The sequence below is a fragment of the Manacus candei genome, unplaced genomic scaffold (genome assembly GCF_025592945.1).
Source record: "Manacus candei isolate 608988 ecotype Guabito, Panama unplaced genomic scaffold, ASM2559294v1 h1tg000017l, whole genome shotgun sequence".
NCBI lineage: Eukaryota > Metazoa > Chordata > Aves > Passeriformes > Pipridae > Manacus > Manacus candei.
The window spans coordinates 2,993,566-3,007,449 of NW_026138065.1; the positions used below are offsets into that span (position 1 = coordinate 2,993,566).

At 45.2% G+C, this 13,884-nt stretch overlaps 1 protein-coding gene across 1 annotated transcript in view; it reads right to left on the reverse strand.

Annotated features, from left to right (window-relative positions):
• Positions 1–6,122: 6,122 nt before the first annotated feature.
• Positions 6,123–13,884, reverse strand: part of TOMM20 (translocase of outer mitochondrial membrane 20) — a 38,659-nt gene continuing 30,897 nt past the window's right edge. Inside the window, exons 6-7 of the transcript XR_007903890.1 lie at positions 6,330–6,412; positions 6,123–6,231 (exon numbers count right to left, since the gene is read on the reverse strand). The gene's annotated coding sequence lies outside the window, so the exon portion shown is untranslated. The remainder of the gene's footprint in view (positions 6,232–6,329; positions 6,413–13,884) is intronic.

Sequence of the window (13,884 nt, forward strand, 5' to 3'; positions counted from 1 at the left end):
AAAGTGTTTCTCTCATGCTTCACCATCACTCAAATACATTTGATTCATCAGCAAAACACGAAGTCCAGTAAGTCTGTAAAACAGCCAGTCCACACCTGGAGCCTGCAAATGCCACATTACAAGCTCAGGTATTTGCCTGTAGCAATCAGCTAACCCGATGCGTAGCAGCAAGATTTCATGTGCTCATGTACATGTTTTCTGGTGTGGCCATCCACAGAGGCAAAGTTTCTCATTTCCCCCTGTGAGCGCTGTCTGCATTTGTTTAACTCTTCCCATTAATGATGACTCGCTCAAGCTCAAATACACCATGCTGGATGTCTGCCTCAGGCAGCCTCTTTTGGTGAATTTTAGCTAAAATAATTCAACCGCCTCCTAGAATAAGATTAGGAAGATATATGTTAGCTTGCTCTGTTCAAATCAAGAGATTAAACATGTCTATCTTCAGAGGCTGATACTGATAGACAGAATCGGGGAAGGAGGATGTGCCTTCGCAAGGGTCCTAGGTTTTCTCATTTGTGGTCAAGTTACAAGTTATACAAGGTTTCACTCTGCACCTGCCTCATGGGGGTTTGTTTGAATTTGGTAGATAATTTAACTGAGGACTCCATCTGTTTTGGCCTTGCTGTAGGCCAGGGACACAGGTGCTGCCTACCATCCCCAATGCTGACAGCTGGAGTCTGCTGTGGCCTGAAGGTGAAGCAGGGATCCTCCCGTCCTGCACAGCTGCAAGGAGGCAGGACAAAGACCTTTCCCCATACAGCCTCCACTCCCTTGCCGAGAACTGTCTGCCCTGGGTATTAAAAGAGGTAGAGCTGTTGTGGGGAAAACCAAATATTTACATGGGCATTTGATCCTGTAGCTAAAAGCAGCCCTATCATGATGCCTGTGCAGATGAGACTCAGGTGGCAAGGGCAGTGTTAAATCAGGCGTTTCTAGCTGTCCAGTGCTTGACCCTACAAGCTTCCCATACTTTCAATCTACGTCAAATTTGTGTCATTTCCTTGATTTGCAGATGGCAAACTGAAATAAAAATGCAGGAATCCCATCATGTGGCATCATACTGTCTACCGCATGACTCACTGGCAGAACTGGCGCTTATTCTCAGCTGTTAATTCCATCATGCTTGAAAAGCAGAGTAGCTGGGAATACTGATAGCCCTACAGCCTCTGCTGAGGGAGCAGGCAGAACTCATCCACAGCCTGCACCAATAGCTTCCCCAAATATTTGCTGACAACAGACACCTACTGTGCTACAGAAATCCCTGGGTTGGCTGTGTCCCAGGTTCTGCAGGAGGTATGATCTGGTGAGGAGATATATTCCCAAATCTGACTCCTCCTGCCCCTCCTGGTCCTTTCAGCCTGTCTTCTGCTTTGGTCCTGCTCCCACATCTACTTCAACACCTGTCATTAGTTCCCCTCTCCAGGCAGGGGGTCCTCAGCCCTTGTGCTGCAGTAGGGCTCCCTCTCTCCTTCCCTTCCTCCCTCGGCCAGGTCCAGCCCTAGTCAACATCAGCCTTCCTGCATGTTCATTTAAGTGTTGGCAAAGGAGCACATCCAAGAGTATCTCCAGCACTACAGTGACCCTGCCAGCACAGAAAAACAAGGTCAAAGAGCTGCTGCTCTGCACCTGCAGCAGGAGGCTGCTCTGTGCCGGCCACACCATCGTCTGTGATTTAGCCACAGGATTTGAACAAGTTTCCACTGAGCAAGTGTCTTCAGAGAATTCAGATTCTAACTCTTAAGAAGTTTCTGTTGAGTGTCTGAGATCTGAGGCTTCTTTTATTTCCTAAGGTTTCTCAGTTCAACTTATTTTTTTCCCCCATGAAAAACAACCAAAGGTGCGTTCCTGATATCTGCCAAATTTCAAGCCTCTTCCTCAGAGGCAGAAAGTGCTAGAGTTTCTCAACAGATCACTTTAAGAACATGTTTGAATATGAAGAAAAAAAATTGTTTCTCTCATCTCTTTCTTGTAAGCAAGTAAAAACATTTTTTGCTGAAGCTTCCCAGATGCATTCAGCCTGAGACAGATACTCAGAACAGAAAAAACCAGCTAAGCAGTAGACAGATAACATTTTCGGGGTTTACAAGCAACTAAATATTTGGTCTTATAAGAAATGTTGGATAGCCTTAAAAACAGACAGAGGCATCAAGGTCATCAAGTACGTGTAATTTAAACTGAGCTTCTGCTGAGTCAGGAGGGGAGAAACAGAAAATGCATGAATTTGATGGTAATTTCCCCAAATTTGTGAATGCTTTTGTACTTTCTAAGAAGACTGTGGTGAAGAGATTTGCTTCCTTTGGAGGTGCCTGTGCTCTGCCACAAGCTGCCTGGGCAGAGGCTAAATGAGCTTGGCAGGTGAATCTCCCCTAGGATCTCCACTGGATCTCCATGAGCCCACTCTGGGATCTGGAGCTGTATCTCCCCCTTTTCCCAGCACTCATAGACCTCTGGAGAAGGCTACTCATTCTACAGGGGCACCATGGGGATGCAGGTGCCAAGTATACCTGTTGCATTGCTCAGGGCTCAGTTGGGAGCCAGGCACAGAGTGCTGCTGAGCTGGGTAGGGGAGCAAGGGCCCCAGCTTTTCGGGTTTATCGTGCATCTGTGGATTATTTAGAGCCTGGAGTAATGGGCACCCTCAGTGAAGGGTGCTATCAAAAAAAGGGAAAGCTGTGAGTCGTTGTTATTTCAGATCAGGTCAGGAAGGTCTCATCACTTCACAATGACGCTACGGCATGAACTAACCAAGCTGAGCCTCACCCCCTCTCTCAGTCTGTCACTCTGCTGAGCATTTCCACTTCTACATCACACACACACAGAGGCTCTCCCTGCACAGGGCCATCCCACCAGTACACACCATGGCACCATACCTCTATCAGGCCACTCTTGCTCAGGAAGCATCTGTGCAGTATGTGTGATCCTCTGCCACTCCATTTTCAAAGCACAGGCACAACCTATTCCCCATTTGTTTATGCAGACATGAGTAGGTAGCAGGGAACAGGTCTGCAGGCAGATAGGTCCCTTCCCTTCCCGCCTCCCACTCTTTCCCAAGAATGCCCCCAGCATGCTTGCATCTGCAGCAGAGCCACAGCAGCTGACAAAACACCTGTCTCCCTGTTCCAGGGATGATTTTGCCTGTGACTGACAAGCAGGCACTGGTGTTTCACAGTGCTGCTCTTCAAACCACTCTTTCATAGACACGCCATGATTCCTGGTCCTTGTGAATGGGAACCCACTTATTAATTTTTGCTGACAGCAACAGAAAGGGGTGCACAGGGGGGAAGAGAGAAGTATGCTTTAATTTCTCTGCTTTTGGCTTTGTCTGAGAAATACAGAAAAGCTGCCCCTACCCAAAGAAGATGGTGTGGCCACTGTCGTGGCAGCAAGGGAGTGAACAAGAGGGCCTGTGAGCCCAGTAGTGCAGTGGCATCTCTATGTGTAGGGAACCCATGCACAAGGTTTCATATGAATAATTAAAACCCAAGCCTCCTCACTCTTCTCCACTTTCCAATCCCTCCTCCTGTTTTCTCTATAACTCCATTTTCCTCTCTCTCACTTCTTTCCACTGCCATTTTACAGATATTATTGTTCCTTTGGCGAAGAGCATGCCTATGCTGAGATGATGAGTTTATAAGGCAGAGGGCTGCAGCAAACGCCTCGTGAAGCCCAGCCAGCAGCCCCCAGCCCCCTTCCTCCCCTCCTCAAAGTTCACACGGTTTAGTATGCAAGCTTCCTGCTGCCTGCCCAGCCAGCTCACTATTCACAGGCAAACTGCGCTCCTCCGCTTGGCTCCCAAAGAAGAATAAGTATAAAAAGCCCTGAAAGTCTTGCTGCTGAGCCAGCAGGAAACTCAAACTGCTCTGAGCATGGGAACCAAGAGAACCGCTGTGGCCAGCACAACAGGTATTGTTTGGGAGGAAATCCCGGCAGCAGACATGACTGCCTACACACACACACACACACATATATATGCTTAGTGAGGGTTTGGCAAAAGGGAAGGCTGGGGAAGTGTACGAGGGGAGAAGAATAGATTAGCAGCTATATCCAAAAAAGAGTAAGAGAGCTGCTCAGACAAGAAAAACAGCTATTTCACTAGCCAACGAACTGACTCATTTGCCACACATACAAACCATGTGGGACCTCAAGTGATGTCTCTGGCCAAGGTCTCTTGACAGGTCTTTCTATGTCCTTGCTTTAGTTTGCATCAGGAGTGAGTTCATGAGGCACATGCCCTGTTTGTCCCACTTGCCACATTTTGCTTTATGTCAGGGAGCAATTTTTAAACTGAATTCCCTTTGAGTGAAAGGAAACCAGGAGATGGACCCCAGGAGCATAACTCCTGCACTCCAGCCTCTAATGAGCGTCTGGTCCCTGGGAATCAGAACTGAGGCAAACCAGTGAACTGGTGTAAATCCCCTGACATACCAAGTCCTTGGCACAAAACAGCCACCTCTGTGGATCTGCTTCCTGCTGCGCCACACCAGCTGCTGACATAGGCACAGTTTATCTGCAAATATGGTAAATTTGAGTGCAAAAAAGAGAAGGAAGAAGGAAAAGCTTGAATTATGTAACTTCTTTTCTCACCAAAAAGTGATTAAAAGCTGTGGTAAAACAGCTCACAAATGTCACATTCACAAGGAGTCATAACAAGAAGTTTGACAAGACAAGACTTGGTAATCTAGAAGTATTTTAATTATATATCTTACAGTCTTTCTTGTTAGAGATGCTCTAAAGAAATAAACCTGAGAGCAACAGGTCATCCCACCCAACTCAGCACCTCTTGCAACCATTCCAAAGAGCAGCAGCTGTGAAAATCCCAGATTACAGAATGTGTGGCCCTGAGTCTCATCACCATAAGGAGATGGCTAGAAGAGCAACACACATGCCTTGGAAAGCGAGAAAGCATGCAAAACGAAAGGGCCCAACTTTAAGTCAACATGAAGACATGCAAGTGACAGACCATCCTTATGGGATGGATTTCTGTAACCCAAATAGTCCAAACTGAACAGCATTATGAACCCTACCGGTCAAATGCCCAACAGTTACACATGGCCACGTTTCTGAACTGCTTTAAAGCTTTCTGCATTAGGATTTTACTCACCACATAGAAAGGGGTTGGCTGTGAAAGTTAGATCTGGACTGAGCTTCAGTGTCCTCATATGGCCCTTTTTGGGGGAGAAGAGGGAAGTTGAGCTGGGGTTGTGTTCTGGCCCCACTCCAGTTGTAGAAGCATAATGGAGTAGCATCTGGGCAACTGGGTTCATTCCTTTAATTTGGTTAGACAATTTTGGGATAGGAAATGTCAATGCACAGGCTTGTTTTGGATAAACACAAAAAGCAGTTTGGGAACCTGGCTGAAACAAGCTGATTCTCCAGAGTCTGTAACACCAGTGGAAAATGTGGATAAGAGCTTACCTCTGCTATTAGCAGCTTTCCCATAATAGGTTTTTCCTGTGCTGTATGGGAGCTCCAGGATACTCAGGACTTCTGCAGTGCTCCTACCTCTGAAGATCCACTGCGGAGTCAGGAACCTCCTGAGAGAGGGAGAATCCGAACTCTTACCTACTGGGCTCCCAAAAGAAAAAATAAATGTATCTTAACACTGTGCTAACTGCCTTAGTGACCCTGGCATGGGCACTGAGCAGTGATGAAGGCTGGTCAGCTATCAAGAGCCAAGCAGTAGGAAAGGCAGTTGGTTTGTGCACAGATAACCTGGGATGTTCAGAGCAGCCACATAGAGTCAAGAATGGAAAATGTGAACAGTCCTTTGTGGCAGATGGGACAGAGTCACATGCAGAAGATTTTAGTCAGCAGTGCAAAGCTCAGAGCTTTCCACCAGCATTTCTCCCTGCTATAGCCTCCTGGAAGAAAACAAAGCAGAGCCCCAGGGATCAGCAGCCCCTTGACCCCCTGGAGCTCCTTGGTTTCCAGCCTGTAGGGTGGTGACATGAAGCAGAAGCACTCACTCCTCTCCTCATCTGTCCTCACTCAAAGGGCACTTTGAGGAAAGGGAATTAGACTGTAGCACAGCACTCCTGCACAGCAGATGGGCTACATTGTGGAACACTTCTGCCCCAGGTAGCGTTGCCTGCACACTGCACCCACAGGCACAGCTGTGTGCCTTCCCCTTACCTTTGAACATGTGTAAGTGCAGTGCTGGTCACAGGGAGCAAATGAGTAGCCCAGAGCATCCCAGGTCTCTGCAGGATGAGCAGAGAACAGTCCATGCCACTGCAAGAGCAATGGTCATTGTGTCATCCATGTCCTCCCACATGAACCATAGGAACTGAGGGAGCAGGACCTGTGACGGGTCTGAAAAGATAACTCACCTCCCCAGGGCTCAGGAACAGAGGAGAAGGGGTAAACCCTCCCAGCAGCAGGCTCTCACACACAGCCTTGGCACCGCGCCTCCCTGTTGACCAGGAAAATTGGCTGCTGTTACGTAGAGCCCCATTCAGTCTCACAGGCCCATTCAGTGCATTGCCTGGTGGGTGGACTGCCAGGGAGTAGGACACCCATTAACAGGCTCCGTAAGCACTGCACACATGGTCCCTTGCATTCACTACCCAGGGTGGGACATCTGTCAGCGGCTTCAGGGAGAAAGGACCTGCGTGTTCACTGGTGTTTGTTACGGGAGTCCAAAGAGAACAAAACTGTAAAGCAAGACAATACTTCTAAGTTGAGGGGAACATTTCTTCCTCCATTAATTATTTCCCATGCTATTCCTGGCAGTGACCTTCACTGGGAAGGAAAAAAACCCAGATTTGTTTTTATATCTTTTATTTGACTTCCTATACTAAAGCCCCTAGCTAGAATGACTCACACTTATATCAGCCATCACATTACGCTATATGAGTGCTGCTACCTGTCTTGTCTTCTTCACCATTAAGGTTTGTTAGCATTAAACCAGGCAATGTGCAGCTCTATTTAAAGATACCTGCCTCAGTGGCAAGTGTCCATAATACCCTTGTTTCATCTTTGGAAGTAACACCGTGAAGACTGCATTTGAGACTGCTGGCAATCTGCCCCAGATTGAAGGGGAATTTTTCTGGTTCTGTGCAGAGAAGTGTTTGCCTGTTGCAGACCAGGCATCTCTTCTCCAACCATTTACAATGAAATTGCTTATGTGCATCACTGTCCTGTTACATACCCACTTGCCCCTTTAGAGATTCCTGGTGTTATTTCTGCTCCCTGCATGCAACAGAGCTGCACGGTGACACTACAGCCCCGGGGAGGCAGCAAATATTACCTCTCTGGTTGCAGGGATTATCCTCATGGTTCCTCATCTGTCATTGGCCCAGCTTCCCCTGCCTGACAATGTAAAGGGTTGAGAAGAAATTCCACCAGGAGTCTCATGCCCCTCCCACAGACCTTCCCATGGAAGGCAGCGGGTTGGTCCTTGGTGTCTCATTTCATTCACACTTGCTTTCTTCCTCTGCTTTACAAACACAGTGCTCATAAATCATCACCTTTTGCATGAAAGGGGCACTTGCAAGCAGGTTACCTTCCAGATTTCATTTTTTTAAAAAATGGGCATTCAGATTGCAGCAATGGCCTGTCTCCTGCCAGAACTGACACCATACTGTGCCAGGAGCTGTGTGAGTGTCTAGGAATAGTCCTAGTAGCCCTCAGCTGCTTCCAGCTGAGAAGTGAAGCAGTCTAAAAGTTAAAAGAAAAATGTCATATTAGATGTTTTAACATAGTGACATAACTGAAAAAGAGTTTGATCTTCATCCTGCAGAATCCCAAGGAATCCTAGTCAAAATGTAGCCATCCCGCAGAGATATCCCACATTTTTGTCTCCCTCACAAATGCTGTTGTTATGTGTCCACCACTGCTTAGAGACCCTGACCTGCAGTATGAAGGCAGAACAAACGCTGGCTGCTGTCCATTCAGGGGCCCTTTTCCATCTCTGAGCCATGGCTCATGGCATGCCAGCTGGGCCAGTGCAGAACGTACCAACATCTTTTTTCAACAAAACAGCACCATGAACCTTGGTGTGAAATCAGCTAATTTAAGGCAAATTGCAACAAGTGTGACAAACAGCAGGAGGTAAGGAAAACTTAAGGGTACTTCATAAAAGTGTGTTTATTTCACTGACATCCCCAGAAGAGGTCATAGTTTGGAACAGGCAGAATGTGTTACTAAGCTGTTCTAGTGCAGGTCGACTTGATTTTACATGACACGAGATCTAACCACTGGGCTTAAGGTTGTATCACAGGATTTCAGTTTAAAAAAAAAAAAGGCCCAAGAGAGATACTCTAAATATATATATATTCGGGTCCACAAACAAACAAACAAACAAGCATACATGACAGATGAAAATAGGTAAGACTTTAATTTTACTGATGATTTCATTACACCATCAGAAATAGGCATGGAATATTTTCAGTGGCTGAAAAGTCTCATCCTGAAATAAAAGGTATGCATTAACATCCATTGCAAAACCATCTTTTCACGTTGGTAAGCTTTGTTGATAGAGGAGAGGAAACACACAGGCTCTCCCAGGCAAGCTCTTATTCACAGGTACAAATCTCTTTTCAGTGATGAATGAATCCTTTCAGAAATGCTAATATCAGGATTTACACAAGGTGGCCAATGTAAACTCTAACTGCTGGTTCATGATTCTTTTTGGATCCTTTGCCAACTTACAAATCTTCAGAGTTAGTGTTGAAACAGGCAGCATTTTGTTGGAAAAGAGTAAAAATGCATTTCTGAACCAAAATCTACTGATGGGAATAGATGACACAACAACCTCAAGAAAGAGCTTCCTTGTGAACCCAACCAGTGTGAGAGAGGAGGAGAGACAGTAAGAAGATGGGGATTTTGATGCTTGGATCATATCTCACTTCTTGCATTGCCCCAGGAGATTTAGTACTACTTCTGAAGGCAGCAGCCAAAAATATGCTTTGATGTATCTTTCATCTAAAGCTATCTATATTGATAGACTGTGTTTGTGTGGTTGAAGCACTGAACCAGAGATAGGACTTTTGCTCCCACTTCTACCACAGACTCTTGGTATGTCCTCAGAAAAGCAATGAAGGTTTATGTGTCTGACCCGGGCCTCTCTCAGCCAAGCAGAGAAGAGACCACTTTCCCACACAGCAGCATGGAAAAAAGCTCTGTGCATCATGAGATGGACAGGTCCCATCATCCTGAGTCCTCCTGAAAGCAATGAAAACAAATTGACACTGGTCAGATTCAGGCTGCCCTAAAATTAATCATATGATTCATTAGGAAACAAATTCTTCAGTTCAGAAATTACCAGTAACAATCTTTTCTTCTGGATTATTGCTCCCACAGATGAGCCAAATAAAGGACCATTTCAAAGGTCGTGATTCATTTCAGTGCAAAGCAATTGGCTTTGCTTTGATTGCAGGGGAATGTGACTTAAATTAGGCCAGCTGACTTTGTCCTGAAGAGGACTACAGCTTCTCACATGATCTGTAGCATAGCCCAGCTGTGGACGTTGACCTCTCTGGCTAAAGCCACAAGACATTCAACTCTGCCATAGGACATTTGCCCCAGTAAAGAGAAAATAGACTGGATGGAAATGGAGTTGTCAGAAGAAACTGTTGAGAACAGCAATTCCAGAAAAAAAGCACTTCCTCAGATCATAGGGGATGATCATCTCTCATACTTGCACTCTTCTTCCCCAGGTAACTGAGCACTGCTGGATTAAGCTCAGGAGACGGGAGGATGGAGGAGCAAGAAGCAAACTTTTTTCATAAGGGAACATATACAGTAAATAACAGCTGCAAAGGCTCTCTCATGTATTGAAGACATAATTCAGTGTTTTCCTTCCCAAAATCAGGATTTAATGGGAAGCAAGTTTCACCCTTTCTAAAGGAGTACTCTACAATAAGCTTGTTAAGTTTGGAAAGTACTTTGGGAGCCCTTGGGATGAAAGGCACTCTAGGAATGAAAGCTGATATTTATGATTATTGCTTGAAAGGAACAAAGAGGAACAGTAATGTAAAATATGAATGGCTGCTGGTGCTAAAAAACGTATCGTTGACTTGGTGCCAAAGGAGATAGTCCTAGCTCTCAAACCTGAATGACAAGGATTTAGGAGATACAAGAAGTGGAAGAGACTCGTGCAAATAACAGCAAAAGCCAACTTGATTGCAGGGCAAATAGGTGTCTTGTGGGTTTTTCTTTTCTTCCTCCTAAATTGCAGGCCATATGATCTGATCTCTCCCATCCCAGCTCTGTCAGCCAAAACAGATGCCTATTAACCACAGTAAGTACTGCTGGTTTGTACTCCTCTTGAAGGAGAAACCTACAGATCCCTTAGGACATGAGGCAAGGAGAATACCCTTCATAAGTGGTCATATGTTATGGATTGGCCTAAGTAGATTCATATCTTATCTCACTCAAAGGACTAAGAGCAGAACCACTTCAGGCTAATGTAAATTAAACTTCTCTATTTTAGAAAGCTATAAGAGAAGAAAATCAGGCTAACACGTTCTGCTTCTGCAAACATCTAGCTGCATGCTCTCTGCTTGCATAAGTGTCTTTTATTGATTTTACACTGGGCATCTGGTCCTCTAATATGGCACTGTACAGCTCCTAGAGAGGACGTTTCTCTATCTGGACCTGGTATTGAGACACCTTTACCTTAGTTTCCCACTCTTCCACTTTTCCCTGAGAAGATCTAAAAGAAAAATCCTTTGAGAGAAAGAATTCTGCTTCTTCACTTCTTCAAAAAACAAGCTTGAAAGTGACTCTAGTGCATAAGAAACCTTCACTGCAAAAACCCACAGGATCTTGAGAAGTGATTTTTTTTTTCATATAGCAGAGAATAACACAGCATGCACCAGAGGCTGAATGTTAATATCATACACATTTAAATGAGATATAAGGTACAATTATTTTTTAACGAGCTACTGCAGTGAATTAACAAGAAAGGCTGTGTTCTCTAATTCACAGGCTCCAAATGAAGATGGGATACCTTTCACAGGCATGCTTCAAGCAGATGTGGGTTAGTGGGCTAGAAGAACTGGAATGGCTCTAGGGATAGAGATTTTGCCAATGAACACCCCACCCAGGCTAGCAGCCTTCTGTGTCACTTGGGCAAGCCTTGCAATCTCTCTGCAGGCCAGTCTCCCACATTTCCAATGTGGCTAAACCCCACAGCAGCCAGGAGAGCGCTGTGTCTGTTCTCTTCGGGTTGCTGAAGGCCAAGTAGAGCCCTGGCCTTGCCTCCGACTCTGGAGAAGTACCATTTCACCAAATCCACACTAACAGGACTGCTAATGGCCCTTCACTGAGGTGCAGCTGCTGCACTGGCACATTGTTAAGGGAAAGAAGGTCCCCTGGCAGCTTGTGCTGCCAGGGTTGTGGTGTGGAGCATGCTTTTGCAAGATCCTCTCCATCAGCACTGCCTCTTCGTCCTGGCACAGTCTAATGCTGATGGATCTGTATTAGAAATAACAGAAAGTCCTCGGCCTTTTTTTAATCCCTTTCTTTCTTATTTCCTTCCCTTCAGCTATTTAGGCCAACTCTGGCTAATCACGCTCTCTAACTTATACTCAGTCACTGCCATGGCAACCATTTCAACATGCAGTTCATAGACTACCTCTGAGATGCACAGCCCTTTTCAGAAACACATAGACCTTGATGCTTCAGGAGAGGCATTAAGAGAGGAGAACTATCATCTGCTACGCTGACACATTTTTCTACAGTCTTACCTCTGGCAGCATGAATCTCTTCTTTTAGCTCTGAATAGCTCATCACTTGTTCTGTCCCCCTTTTCTCCCCCCCAAAACAGGTTCTTTAGAAACTGACACAGATTTATGGAGATGAAAAAGAAAAGGTGTAGGAAGGGAAATGCATTTGCAAATTCCACTCTCTGGCATCTAAATTCGCCCTTGTAAGAATGCTGCAAAGCCTGTCCTGTTACTGCTTCAAAGGAAATCCTGTTTTGTTCTTTTGTGTCATAGTGGAAAAGGAGAAAGCTTTGGGGCTTGCTTTCTGGTTTTCTTGAACCCTGGAGGGAGACAGTGGCTCAGGAATAGGGTAGGTGCTGCTGCTTCTTCCTCATTTGCAAAATGGCTCCTGTTCAGAAGTGCAACTACACTGCAATGTGCAAAACCAGGTCTGCATTTGTCCAAGTGAAGAGAGCAAGATTTGAACAGCACTGAAAAAAGATCTATCTGGAACATGTAGATGCATTTTTCCAACAGTCACCTCTGAGGATCTTGCTCAAGATCTACTGTAATTAGGTCTGCTTTTGACTAGTCATGATGCCTGACATGCAGGCAGCATAGGAAGGTGCTGCAGTGAGGTGCTACACAGGTGTCTGCCATGCTGCTTATGAACGGATCATTTATTCTGCTCACACTTAACACAGTCTTCTCCCAGGTGCAGTCAGAGAGGAGGCTCTGATTGCCAGCATTACAGTATGAAAAAATCCTTTTTAGTTTCCTTATGTAATTGTAGCTGCTCTGTGAAAGAACCCAATTCCACATCTTGAACGTTTTATGTATTTATGCATATAGGTTTCAAATGTGTATATATCACATATAGTGTTGTGATCTTTATCAGGTGTAATTATACTATCCATTCCTTTTTTCCTAACTTTTTCTATGTTTTTATCACTACCTATTGTTAGCTGGCCACTAGCCACAAACAAGGCCTGCCCTTACAACTACCACCTACTTGACATCAATAAGAAAAATGCTTCTGCAGCTGACCAAGGGAGAAGAGAAATCCAGATGCACTCACAAGCAAACAAATATTGGCACACCTAAAATAAACTGGGTGGGACATTTGATCTCAAGTTAAATTATTTCAGTTTAAATTCAGCCCTTCTAGCCATAGGAGAACATCCGCAAACACAGTTCTTCAAACTGAAATGTTTCCTAGGAACAAAATCTGAGAGCCAGGAATCCCTAAGGCAGGCAGATAAATCTGAGCCAGCAGATAAATAATATATGGCAGTCACCTCTGCCCTGTTATTTTAATGCACGCACACACAGACATGCTCACTGTTTCATAAGACCTGCATATGCACTTCTCAGCAAGCACCCTGTCCTATCTTCCACTCAAATCAAGCCTCAGAGACTGCTGAAGTAAGGAAACATGTTGTGTGCTCAGAAAGAAACATCATATATAGTCTATCAAATATTTGGGACTCCTTGACTATGTATAGACTTCTTGTGAGGACCCAGATCCTCAGCTATCCTTTCTAATCTAACCTAAAGTCAAGAGAAAGGCTGGAAGGAGGAGAATATAGAACACAAGTTACTGCTTTTAGCCCACATACTTTAATGCTAATGCATTTCTGTAACTGCATAATAAGCATGCACAAAATTACAATATGTCTGTGAATGGGGAATACCATCTTCATGGCATGTATATACCACAGACCCAACTCTTCAGTGAATCAAATTTCTATAAACTACTGCAGTGAATTTAGACTTTAACTACATCCCACTTGCCCAATGTATCCAAATCTGGCAGTCTCCCTTACTCTGTAGGTACGGATGCACTCTTATCCCCATGTGAGAGAGGGCTTGAAGGGTCAAAGGCTAGAAGTGAAGCTGGAAGAGTCTTCTCTTCCTTATGTCATGCATTAGGTAACTTGTCTGACACTAGCCAGACTGGCAGCATCTAGAGCAGAAAATCAAGCCAGTGAATCAGGGCACGAATAGGAGAGCTTAACCATCCATCCTTCCAGATCTTAGTGCAGTCATAGGTACACTTTTGGCCCAAGCCAACCACACTCTCCCAAACTGTTCCCAAGCACAGCCTAGGAGTTAGCATGGACCAGGACTGTACGTGACCACGTGGTTTTGGAGGGCAAGAGGGTTTATCTGTCCCACCATGGCCAATGTTACTACTTAGTCACAAAGCAAAGCACAGCTCCTGCCGCTGCCT